Here is a 10,960-nt window from a genome sequence, read left to right as displayed (position 1 = left end):
CTCGTGTCCGGAACAGGACAGACGGCACATTTCTGGTGGATTTAGCTGGAAGGAAGGATCTCCTGCTGCTGTCCCACAGCCGGGGCTGTGCAGGGGGGCAGCTGGTCGGCGGGGACAGCAGATGTCCGGCCCATGGAGGTGCAGACGGAGGGGAGGGGAACAGGGCCATCAGCTGTCAGGCTGCCGACCTCTCACCCCACCACGGGAAATCCAGCGACAAATCTCAGGGACCTCATCCCCAGATGAGGGGTTTTCATCGGTTTTTTCTGATTTTCAAGGCTTTTCCTAAAAAATAATCTGTTGCCAGACCATGTCCAATTTACAGCCATGATTGTTGACTCCCCTCTCTTTGGGGTGCAGCCTCCCTGCTGCAGACACTGCGGTTTGGAGTTCAGGTGTTGCCTGCTTGTGTTAAGGGAGTTACACTCGACTCCTTCTAGAGCACGATTAATTTCGGTAAATTCCAAAATGTATATTCCTGCTCTGGATTGAGTGGTTACAGGGCTGTTTCCATTGGAAGAGAGAAGGGTGACACCCTGGTGCCTTCTCGCTCTGAGCAGTCGCTCCTCTGCCCTCGCCTCTCTGCCAAAACAGGCACTTCCAAGCTTTGTTTTTACTTTGACTCTGTTTTCTCCCCCTCTGCACATTACCCAGAAGGATCTGAGGTCCGTGTCTGCAGGGTCCCCCCTGCCCACGCTGCTGTGCCGGGGTGGTGCCTCCCTGTGCCTGATCCTCAACAGGAGCTTCATTGTCCTTCCCGCTGCTCCGGACAAAGGGGAATTGTCCTGCCCACCAGCTCCAGCCGCCCTGCGGCCACAAGCCGCTTCATCCCGACCGGAGATGCAAGAAGAAAGGCAGGATGTTTCATTTCTGTTCATAATAAGGCGTTTGGGAATCGGGCTGGAACCTCACCTGTCTGGGCTGAGGACGAGGAGGCAAGTAGAACCTCTGCTGGGGTGCTCCTCATCCCCCCCAAACGTTTTTGGGTCAGCTTTGACCCCCCCCTTCATTCAACACAGGCTGGCGTTGGGATAAACTCCCACGGGATTATCACAGGGCTAATGAGAATCCACACGTTGAACAGGACGTAGCAAAAGAACTACTCCAACTAAAACTGATGATAAATAATTTTGCAGAATTAAGATGCTCCTTGGGAGTGCCTAGAAAAAATGGGAGCCGAATCACAAAAGTGCCTCTCCCTTTGATCAAAGATATTGTCAGTATTGTGATATCCACATTATTATTATTTTCCACGGATAATTGCACAAAGAATAAGCAAAATAAATTCATTCTGTAGCAGAGGCTCAGGGTAAGGTTTGACAGGATGCTGCCAGGACAGGCTTTTCAGGTGGGTGGATTGAGACATTCTACTTTTGATATTGACAACACAAAAGGTTTGATAAGAAATATTAAGCCTTTATTAAACCTATACTGAGTCGGCCAACTGCACATATGTTTTAAAAGAGAAAGGAAAAGATCTAAAGTGAAATATCCATTTTTATTAGAACTGGGCTTTGTTTTCAGGTTAATTATGGCACCAGGGAAAAATTTCCAAGCTCAGCCTCAGGATTATGAGGTAGTAGGGGAAATAAATAATTTTAAAGCCTAAATTCCGGCTCTGAACACATTTTCCAAGTGATATTTCCAAATAAACCTGTGGTTCCTCCTTGGTGGGGCCCATATGCTGGCAAGCTGTTATGTGTGTGGCTGGATAATGGGATTGTCCCCAGGCTGGAGGCCTGCCCACCAGGGAGGGAGGTTTTCCTCACGGTGTTTTTAACCATTTTCAAGGAATGAACAACCTGGTCTGGTGGAAGGTGTCCCTGCCCATGGCAGGGGGGGAATGAGTTGGTCTTTAAGGTCCCTTCCAACCCAAAGCAGTCCGTGATTCCATGATTCTATGTCAGTTTAAAACATCAATTTAAAACTGGAAAATGCCAAGTTTCACCAGAATCAGCCTGAGAACATCCAGGTGACAACCCCAGGGGGTTTCTGCTCCTCTTCCATAGAATCAAGGAATGGTTTGGGTTGGAAGGGACCACCCCAGTGTGTGCCGAACCTCAGAGGATGCTGAGCCTCAACGGGGTGCTGAGCTGAGCCCCAGAGGATGCAGAGCCCCATCAGGTGCTGGGCCGAGGTTTGTGCTGAACTCTGGTGGGTGCTGAACCCTGGAGGATGCTGAGTCCCAATGGAGTGCCAAGCTGAGCCCTGGTGGGTGCTCAGCCCCAGAAGATGCCAAGCCCTGGCGGGTGCTGAGCACGGCTGATGTTGAGCCCCTGTGGGTGCTGAACTCCAGAGGATGCCAAGCCCCGGCAGATGCTGAGCCAGGTTTGTGCTGAGGCTGGCTGCTGCTGAGCACTGGTGGGTGCTGAGCCTGGTTGATGCTGAGCCCTGGAGGATGCTGAACCCCAGCGGGTGCTGAGCCCCGGCTGATGCTGAGCCTGGTTGATGCTGAGCCCCAGAGGATGCTGAGCCCCGGCTAGTGCTGAGCCCCGGAGGATGCTGAACCCCGGAGGATGCTGAACCCCGGAGGATGCTGAACCCCGGCAGGTGCTGAGCCCCAGAGGATGCTGAACCCCGGCAGGTGCTGAGCCCGGCTGATGCTGAGCCTGGTTGATGCGGAGCCCCGGCTGATGCTGAGCCCGGTTGACGCTGAGCCCCGGTTGATGCTGCACCCCAGGAGGTGCTGAACCCCGGTTGATGCTGAGCCCGGCTGATGCTGAGCCCCGGCTGCCGCTGAGCCCCGGCTGTCGCTGAGCCCGGCTGTCGCTGAGCCCCGCCGGGAGCGGAGCCCCGGAGGATGCTGAGCCCCGCCGGGAGCGGAGCCCCGTGCCCGCTGAGCCCCGCCGGGAGCGGAGCCCCGTGCCCGCTGAGCCCCGCACTCCCCGCCCGCCGCTTCCTCCTGGCAACGCCACGCGGTTTCCAGGGCCCGCGGTGCCCCGGAAGCGGCGCGGGCGCGGCGCGGCCATAGGGCGGAGCCGCGCGGGGCGGTGCCGGCGCCGAGCGCTGCCGGGTCGGGCTGTGCCCGTCGAGCGCCGTGAGGGAGGAGCCGCGGCGGGCGCGGGGAGAGCAGCGGCGGCTCCGGCCCGGCCCAGCCCGGCCCGGCCCGCCCGGGGAGCGCAGCGCCGGCGGAGCGGGTACGGCCGCGGGGCGCGGGCGGCGGGGCCCGGGCGGGGGGCGGTTCTCGCGGCCCGCAGCGCGGCGGAGGCTCCGCCGGGCTCGGCGCTCCAGCCCTCCCGGTGCGGCGGCAGCGGCTCCGGCCGACCGGGCGGAGGAGCCGCCGTGGGGCGGCCGAGGGACCCCGCGGAGAGCGGCGGCGGCGGCGGCGGGCGGGGGTCGCGGCTCCCCCCCGGGGCGTGGGCGAGGGGAACCGGGGCGGGTTCGGGGTGCTGGGCTGGTGCTGCCCGGCGGGGCGGAACGGCGGGATTTGGGTCGGGGGAACGTGGCAGCCCTCGCTGAGGGGCTGTCCCGGGAGTGCGGGGAAGGGACCTGCCGGGGAAGGAGCTGGAGGTGCCTTGGGAACTGCCGAGCCTGGTGGTGTTCCCAGTCTAAGGAGGAGAAGTGTTCTGTGTAACTGGAGGTGTATCAGCAACTTATTTGTGTGAAGAAGTTATATATCCCCTCTGTGTCTGGGAAGTATTTCCATATGTTGTTTGGTACAGTGTGGAACTCTTAAGGTTTGGGGTTTGTTGTCTTGTCCAAATCATAGAATCAGGATGGTTTGGGTTGGGAAGATCTTAAAGCTCATCTCATCCCACCCCCTGCCATGGGCCGGGACACCTTTCACTAGACCAGGCTGCTCCAAACCACATCCAAGCTGGCCTTGGACACTTCCAGAGATGGGGCAGCCTCAGCTGCCTCAGGAGGGTGACATCTTCCCTTCCAAACGTTTCACTGCTGCCAGCAGTCCCCTTTAGGCTTTTTCAACAGTGACTTCTCAGTTTGTGGGAAGTCTTCTGAGCAGAGCCCAAGCTCTGTTGAGCTGCCTCCCGTGCTCCGACTTCGTGTGACATTTTCTACCTTCCTCATTTCTGGGGGCTCACCCTGACCTGCCTGAAGTCCCACTGTCATGGGTGTGACCTCAGACTTGATTTTTTTTTTTATCAGTGACCTAATGCCTGTCAGCTTGTGCAGCCACTCCCCAAGTTCTTCAGGACTTGCCTTTTCCTTCTCTCAGCTCCCCAGCTGCCGGCTGTGATTTACCCAGATAAACCATCTCTACATCCCTGCTTCAGTGCTTTGTTGGTAACTCAGTGTCTGCTGGGAGAGGATGATGGGTGAACTGGGAATCACGAGCTTTGTTTCTGTTGAGAAGCTCTTATCAAATATTAGCAGCATTTTCCCACAGACACATTCCAAAAAATACAAAGAGTGCCTTTGAGTTATGAGTTTGTGGAGATTCAGGCTGCAAAATCTGTGAAGGACTCCTCACTGCTTGCCAGTAGCTCAAGTTTTGGAAGCACCTGGGTGGTGAAGTGTTACTGATGAGAGAATTTGGGTTTTGTGACATTGCTGTTGTAGAGAGATGCACACATTGGTTATTTCCACGTGAAGCTGGGCTCACACTGGAGCTCTTGGAGTCAGAGATGAGCTGGGGGTGCTGCCAATGATAAATATCACCAGGAGCTCTTGTGTGGGAAAGGTGACCGCTGGCAAGGTGTGACCAGATAAGAAAAGAATTTAAACACTGTGGTGTGGAATAAAAAAAAAAAAATCATTCTTAGCAAAAAAACCCGCAGATGTACTTAGGAAGAGTGGAGGGTGGAGGTGAGAGCTGCCAGGGAAATCTCAGCTTCCATGTTGAAGTTCTGGCCGCCGGTGTAGCGGCACCGCTGATACTCCAGCCTTCTGGCAAAAATCTTGCCGACTCCAGTGAAATTTTAGACTATCGGCTTGATAAAATCAGGGCTTTATGCTCACACCTAAGCTTTTTTCAGATACAAGTGTTTCTTTAAACAGTTCCTACCCTGAAATCACTTTTTCTGGACTTGGCTGGTGCCTTTTTTATTTTTTAAGAACTGTTGGGTGGTGAGGAAGAGGAGGCGTAGCTCTCTGCTTTCCTCTGCGAGTCTATAACTCTATGTTTTCAACTGCTGGCCAAAAGTCCTCACAAGTTTGGCCCAATTTGGGCTCCTTGCTGTGTTCTGTGTAAGCACAGTTTTCTGGCCATGAGGGCTGGAAACTCGCACTGGATTCTCTCAGTAAATTTATCCGTGGCTGGTACATACCTGCCTGTGTTTATGCCAGAGTTCCTTCCTGTAAATCAGCTCTTCTCTCCCTTGGTGCTTTCGGAAAGCTTGGCCTGAATGTTGGCTCCTTATTTTCAGAACCACACAGTCACTCTTTTCCGTGTTCTGTGTTGCTCTCTTCGCTGCACGTGTTTGCTCAAAGCTAATCCCTGCAGGGAGTGGGCAGGGGAGGGCTCTCTGGGATGCTGTGCCGTGCCATGGAGGATTCCTTTGTGCTGGTATCCTTCATGTCTGAGACAAGTTGGTGGCTCACGGGTCATGGCAACAAGCTAATATCCCGTCTCTTTCTTTTTCCTTGGATTAAAGAGCTTTCCAGTTCGTAGAAGTGTTTCTTGTGAAGTCTGAAGTGTGTGACCTTGCCTCATTCCAGCCCATCTATCGTGCTCTTCCACAGGAGTTTTCATGCTGTTCCAGTTCTTTGCACTGGCAAGAACCTGGTTTGCTGTGCCGGAGTCAGCGGTGGAAAATATTCAGGCAGGCTCAGAGCTCCACTGTGAGGGGAGCTGTGAGCTGGGCAGGATCCTGAGTCCATCCTAGTCCACAGCCACTTGCTGCTTTCCCTGCCCTGACACTGCCCCCTTTTCCAGCTCTTTGGAAGCAATCAGCCACTGTGTATTTTCAGGTTAACAGATGAAATCCTGTGTAATGCCTTAAAAAGTGCTACCAGATGAGACCAGGAATCCATCTGGCCTGGTATCCTGCTCACTGGTAACCAGGAGCAGATGCTTGGGGAGGGGAGAACACAAACATGGCAGATCTAATCCAGGGAAATAGCACTTTATTTTTCTCTCTCTAGCAGTTCATGACCTCCCTGAGCCAGGTGTTGAATTTAGGAGACTTCGCACTTCTCTTCATGATATTCGTGATTTTAGGAAAATACTTCTTCCATTCCTAGTAGTCTCTTGGCTGAATTGTCCTCATATATTTAGACTTTCTGTGGCTCTTCTTGTTTTTCATGTCATTGCCAGCTCTGCTCCAGCCTCCTTGAGACAGGTAAGGCACGAGGGGTGGGGCACAGGACAATGGGGGATGTTGACAGAGGTGCTGGGTGATATTTATGGTGCAGGTTCCTCTTCAGAGGTATTTTAGAGGTATTTTATCCTATATTATTGTCTCTGTAATTACAGATGTTGTGCTTGTTCATTAGTGATCTTAAAACCATGGGGCCATGGTTTTTGTGGAATACTCTGCTGTAGTCCTGCTTCCTATGGTTAGCCTGAGTTCAGTCTGTGGTGTTTCTTGAAGTTGACGTTAGGGTGGTTGTTCCTGATGTGCTGCGCTGTGAATTGTATCACCCACTCAGATCACGAGATTTTACTGCAATTCCTTGGAGTCATGGCTCTTATTTACTTCTCATCCTGAATTATTCAGAGTAGCAAATGTTGTCATCTTAGTAACACAGCTCAGTGTCGTTGAGCAGAATCCTTTGGTGAGTCCCTTCTGCTGCAAAAGGGACCAGTGATACGTTCTTCCCCCTTCCTTACCCTTCTTTCCAGTTATTTATGTACATGTTATTTATGTACGTGTACATTTTCCTTTTATCCTGTAGGGCTTTTCTCTCTAGAGAAGTTTGATGGATTCTGCCATGTAGTATTGCTTTTTTCAGTGGAGTATATCAGCTGCTTTTCCCTTGTTGATGTGCTCTGTCCACTGCAAGAGGAAGAAGGAAAAGGGTGAAAAAAGACAGCAGCCCCTGACTGCTGAGACACAGCTTCATTTTGTACAATATAATTAGCCCTGCAGCAATTTAGGCTGGTCCTTGGGCCAGCTCTGGTTTGCCCAGCATGGCTGGGGTTGCCCAGATGCAGCTGCATCGTTCTGTGAAAGCTGGGCCAAGAGACTTTCAGGTACCAGCTTTAACCAAGGGCATTTCCCCATCTCCTCCTGTGTAACTTTGGGGTAAAGTGAGGCTGTTGCTGTCACCTCATCATCCTTTGCCACCAAAAGCCTGATTTCTGGGGTCAAGCGGGGAGGGAGGAGATGGCCAAGCTCAGCACAGTGCGTGTAAAACACAACTTTAATTTTTGGGAGACGTTGTCTGATGATTCATTAACACACAATAATAGATCCTGTGGCTTCTAACCTTTTTTTCTTACTAAAAGCTTGTAAATTTAGATTTTGTTTCATTCTTGGACATTTAGCCTTGCTGTACAGATGGGTTGGCTTTGATTACTTGGTCAGATCACACCATAGGGCTCGCACCAATATTCCAGCTGCTATCCAAGGTGAAGGCAGGAATTAGTTTTGATTCGATGTTAAGATGAAATTCTTTCCTGTGAGGGTGGTGAGGCCCTGGCACAGGGTGCCCAGAGCAGCTGTGGCTGCCCCTGGATCCCTGGAAGAGGCCAAGGCCAGGCTGGACAGGGCTTGGAACACCCTGGGCTAGTGGAAGGTGTCCCTGCCCATGGCAGGGGGTGGAACTGGATGAGCTTTAAGGTCCTTTCCCATCCAAACATTCCATGGTCCTATGAGTTTCTGCTTCTCTCATCTACCCCTGGAGAGGAATCACTTTTTGCTGTTTAAGAACCAGTGTCACACTGACCTGGCATTTGCTCTGGTGACACAGAGGCAGGTGGAGCCTGGCTAACGCCGGCTGCTGTCGCTGCTCCGGTGTCTGAGGCTCTGGTTTTCTGGTTTAAACTTGGAATTCTGATTTACAGAAGATTTCTTGCTGACACAAAAAACTTGAATTGCTCAAATGGTGGTGTCAGCTTAGGTCCTCTAAATGTTTGCTTAGTCCTTGTGTTTTTTTTAATGTCCAGTGGCTCCTCTACTCTCCACTGTGTTTTGAATTTGAGTGGTTTTGCTATGTCCACTTGCAAACCAGACATTTGAGTTTTTCCATCATACTTTTAGACTTCCAGCGTTTGTGAACAAACACACCTGACCCTTGGTTTTGTCTTTCCATCTGACTTGTACTGTGTTGATTTTTTTCTAGCTGTGGATTTTCACATGGCTAATTCTCGTCCCATCTGTAGGAGTTCTTGAGGAGATGAGGTTCTTATGAATCACCTTTCCCCCCCCCCCCCCCCCCCCAAAACTGCATCCTCCTCAAATATACTCTTCTCTGGATCTACTGGCTTTCTCTACTCCTCTTCTGCAGGGTGAGAGGAGCCTTTGATTGTGATTGCAGGGGCCACTGTCGTGGTGCTGTTTTGATCCATTCAGTCCTTGTTCTTGTACAGGCTTCCAGTTGTCCCAAAACCTTCTCAGATCCTAATGAATCCAAGCCTGAGTGTGGGAGCCGTTCTTTGAGGTGCTGTCACACAGCTCTTTCACATTGCCTTCCTATTCTCAGCCTGAATTTTGCCTCCAGACAGCTTCCCTCCATTCCTTGCTGGCTGTACCCTTGCAGCCAAGGGCCTGGAGGGACAGGACAAGGGGGAATGGCTTCCCACTGCCAGAGGGCAGGGATAGATGGGTTACTGGGAAGAAGTTCCTCCCTGTGAGGGTGGGGAGGCCCTGGCACAGGGTGCCCAGAGCAGCTGTGGCTGCCCCTGGATCCCTGGCAGTGTCCAAGGCCAGGTTAGATGGGGCTTGGAGCAGCCTGGGATAGTGGAAGGTGTCCCTGCCCATGGTAGAGGGGTGGAATGGGATGGGCTTAAGATCCTTCCAACCCAACCCATTCTGGGATTCTATGAAATGGTAAAATCTCAGAATTGTTGTACCTACTTCATCTCTGTGTTCCACATTAATACCCTCCACCCCCCGACCTTTGATTTTTACTTGAGGGAGTCAGTATTTGAACTCCTTGTTAAATGGCCCATTTGATTTCTGGTTCATCAGACACTCCCTACTTTTTAAACAATCCCTTTTTTTTTCTAGAAATTAGCAAAAGCAACAATGAAACTCAATCGGGGTGAAATTACCACCATTTTCTCCTGGCTTTTCATATGTTCTTCCTTATTGTCGGATCCATTTGGAGCAGCCCATCTCCTGCAATGGATAGGTGTCTCTTACCTGTCTCAATCTTCTGGTTTGCTTTGCTCATCTGTGAGCAAATCTCTTCTGGAGAGCAGCTTAATAGCCTGAAGAGTTGACAGTGATTCCACCCTCAAGATCAGCCTGACAGTTTCTGTGTTGTGGAAGACAATTGAATAGCTTGGATTTGCTACTCTGAGCATTTAATGCAGGAATTGGGGATATTCACTGGGGAGATGGGAAAACTGTTTTCCTGTCTGCCTCTGCTCTCCTGCTCCCTTTTTTTTTCTTTTTTCTTCTTCTTATAATTATATTATGACATTCCTTTAGGCTGGGAATATTGTGGCTGTTTACAAAGATGTGAAGGCTTCTCTGCAGTCCCAAATATTTTTCCTGAAGCCATCGTGTCTCTGTAGCTCTCTAAGATGAGTTGGCCACGTTGTGTGGGGTGCATTAGAGGAGCCACATCATTTATTAAATATCCTGAGTAGCTGCTGTCCTATATACGTGTTTTAATGTCTTGGGATAAAGCCTGGGGAGTTCATGCAGTCTGTGTTGAGGTTAAGAATACTCTGGAATACCTGCTTCCTATAGAGCTGCTCCTTTTTCCCAGCCCACAAGGAATCGCTGTGCATCAGTGCCAAAGGTAGTTAAATGAAGTTGTAGGAGAAACCTATTTGAACTGTGTGAAACCAACCTGTCCAATGTGTTTCCTGGAGCTATTTACTTTATGCTGGAAAACACAGTCACTTCCATGGTACCAATTTGCTGCAGAGCTCAGTTCAGGATTTAACCCCTGCTGTGCCCTGGACCAATCCCCCAGTGTGGGCAGCAGGGGAGGAGAGGATTCTGCCCCTCTGCCCCACGCAGGTGAGACCCCACCTGCAGAGCTGCCCCAGCCATGGGGTCCAACAGCAGAAGGACCTGGAGCTGCTGGAGAGAATCCAGAGGAGGCCACGGAGATACTCCAGGGCTGGAGCCCCTCTGCTCTGGAGCCAGGCTGGGAGAGCTGGGGGTGCTCCCCTGGAGAGGAGAAGGCTCCAGGGAGAGCTCAGAGCCCCTTGCAGGGCCTAAAGGGGCTCCAGGAGAGCTGGAGAGGGACTTGGGACAAGGGCTGGAGGCACTTTGGACAAGGGGGAAAGGCTTCAAACTGCCAGAGGGCAGGGATAGATTTGATACTGGGAAGAAATTCTCTGTGAGGGTGCTGAGGCCCTGGCACAGGTATCATCTTTCTTGTAGAAATAAGCCAAACTCAGTGTTCCTTTGTTTTGCACATTCATTTCTGAGTTACAAGTCAGAGGATAGATTCAGATCGTTTCAGTTGTCATCCTTCACATTAATGGAGGGCTCACAACAGGGAAAGCAAACACAGGAAATCTGTCTGCATCTGGCTAGTCTTGCTCTCAGCAAGGAGGGATGTATAAATTGACCATAGACTCATTGACTTGTTCAGGTTGGGATAGCCTTTAAGATCATTGAGCCCCACCATCAACGTTATGTCTCTTAGCTAAAATCCTTTAGGTGGGTTTTGGAAGAGCAGCAATTTGAAGCCTCTCAGACTTGCTGGATTTTCAAGCTTTCATTCCTCATCACTCAAAATTCTTTCCAGATCTGACTGCTGTTTGTTTGGGTCTATTACAGCAAATGAGAGGAAGTTCTCTAAAATACAACTTTTATATTGTTCATTGACAGTGGCAATTCTGCCAAGTGTAATGGAAGGGTTTGACTCTTCTCAAGATTGGAACAAGCTGCTTCATCGTGCAGCAATCCCATCCCGCCCGATCTTGGCT

General features: G+C 51.3%; 1 protein-coding gene across 3 annotated transcripts in view; it reads left to right on the top strand.

Annotated features, from left to right (window-relative positions):
* The first annotated feature begins 3,012 nt into the window (after positions 1-3,012).
* The window catches only part of CSNK1G1 (casein kinase 1 gamma 1), a 105,568-nt gene continuing 97,620 nt past the window's right edge, over positions 3,013-10,960 (top strand). For all 3 annotated transcript variants that reach the window (XM_069025490.1, XM_069025489.1, XM_069025488.1), the window contains exon 1: positions 3,013-3,137. The gene's annotated coding sequence lies outside the window, so the exon portion shown is untranslated. The remainder of the gene's footprint in view (positions 3,138-10,960) is intronic.

Source organism: Aphelocoma coerulescens, chromosome 10, assembly GCF_041296385.1.
Source record: "Aphelocoma coerulescens isolate FSJ_1873_10779 chromosome 10, UR_Acoe_1.0, whole genome shotgun sequence".
Lineage (NCBI taxonomy): Eukaryota > Metazoa > Chordata > Aves > Passeriformes > Corvidae > Aphelocoma > Aphelocoma coerulescens.
The sequence above is the reverse complement of the archived record's forward strand: the minus strand, read 5'-3'. Positions and strand labels throughout refer to the sequence as shown.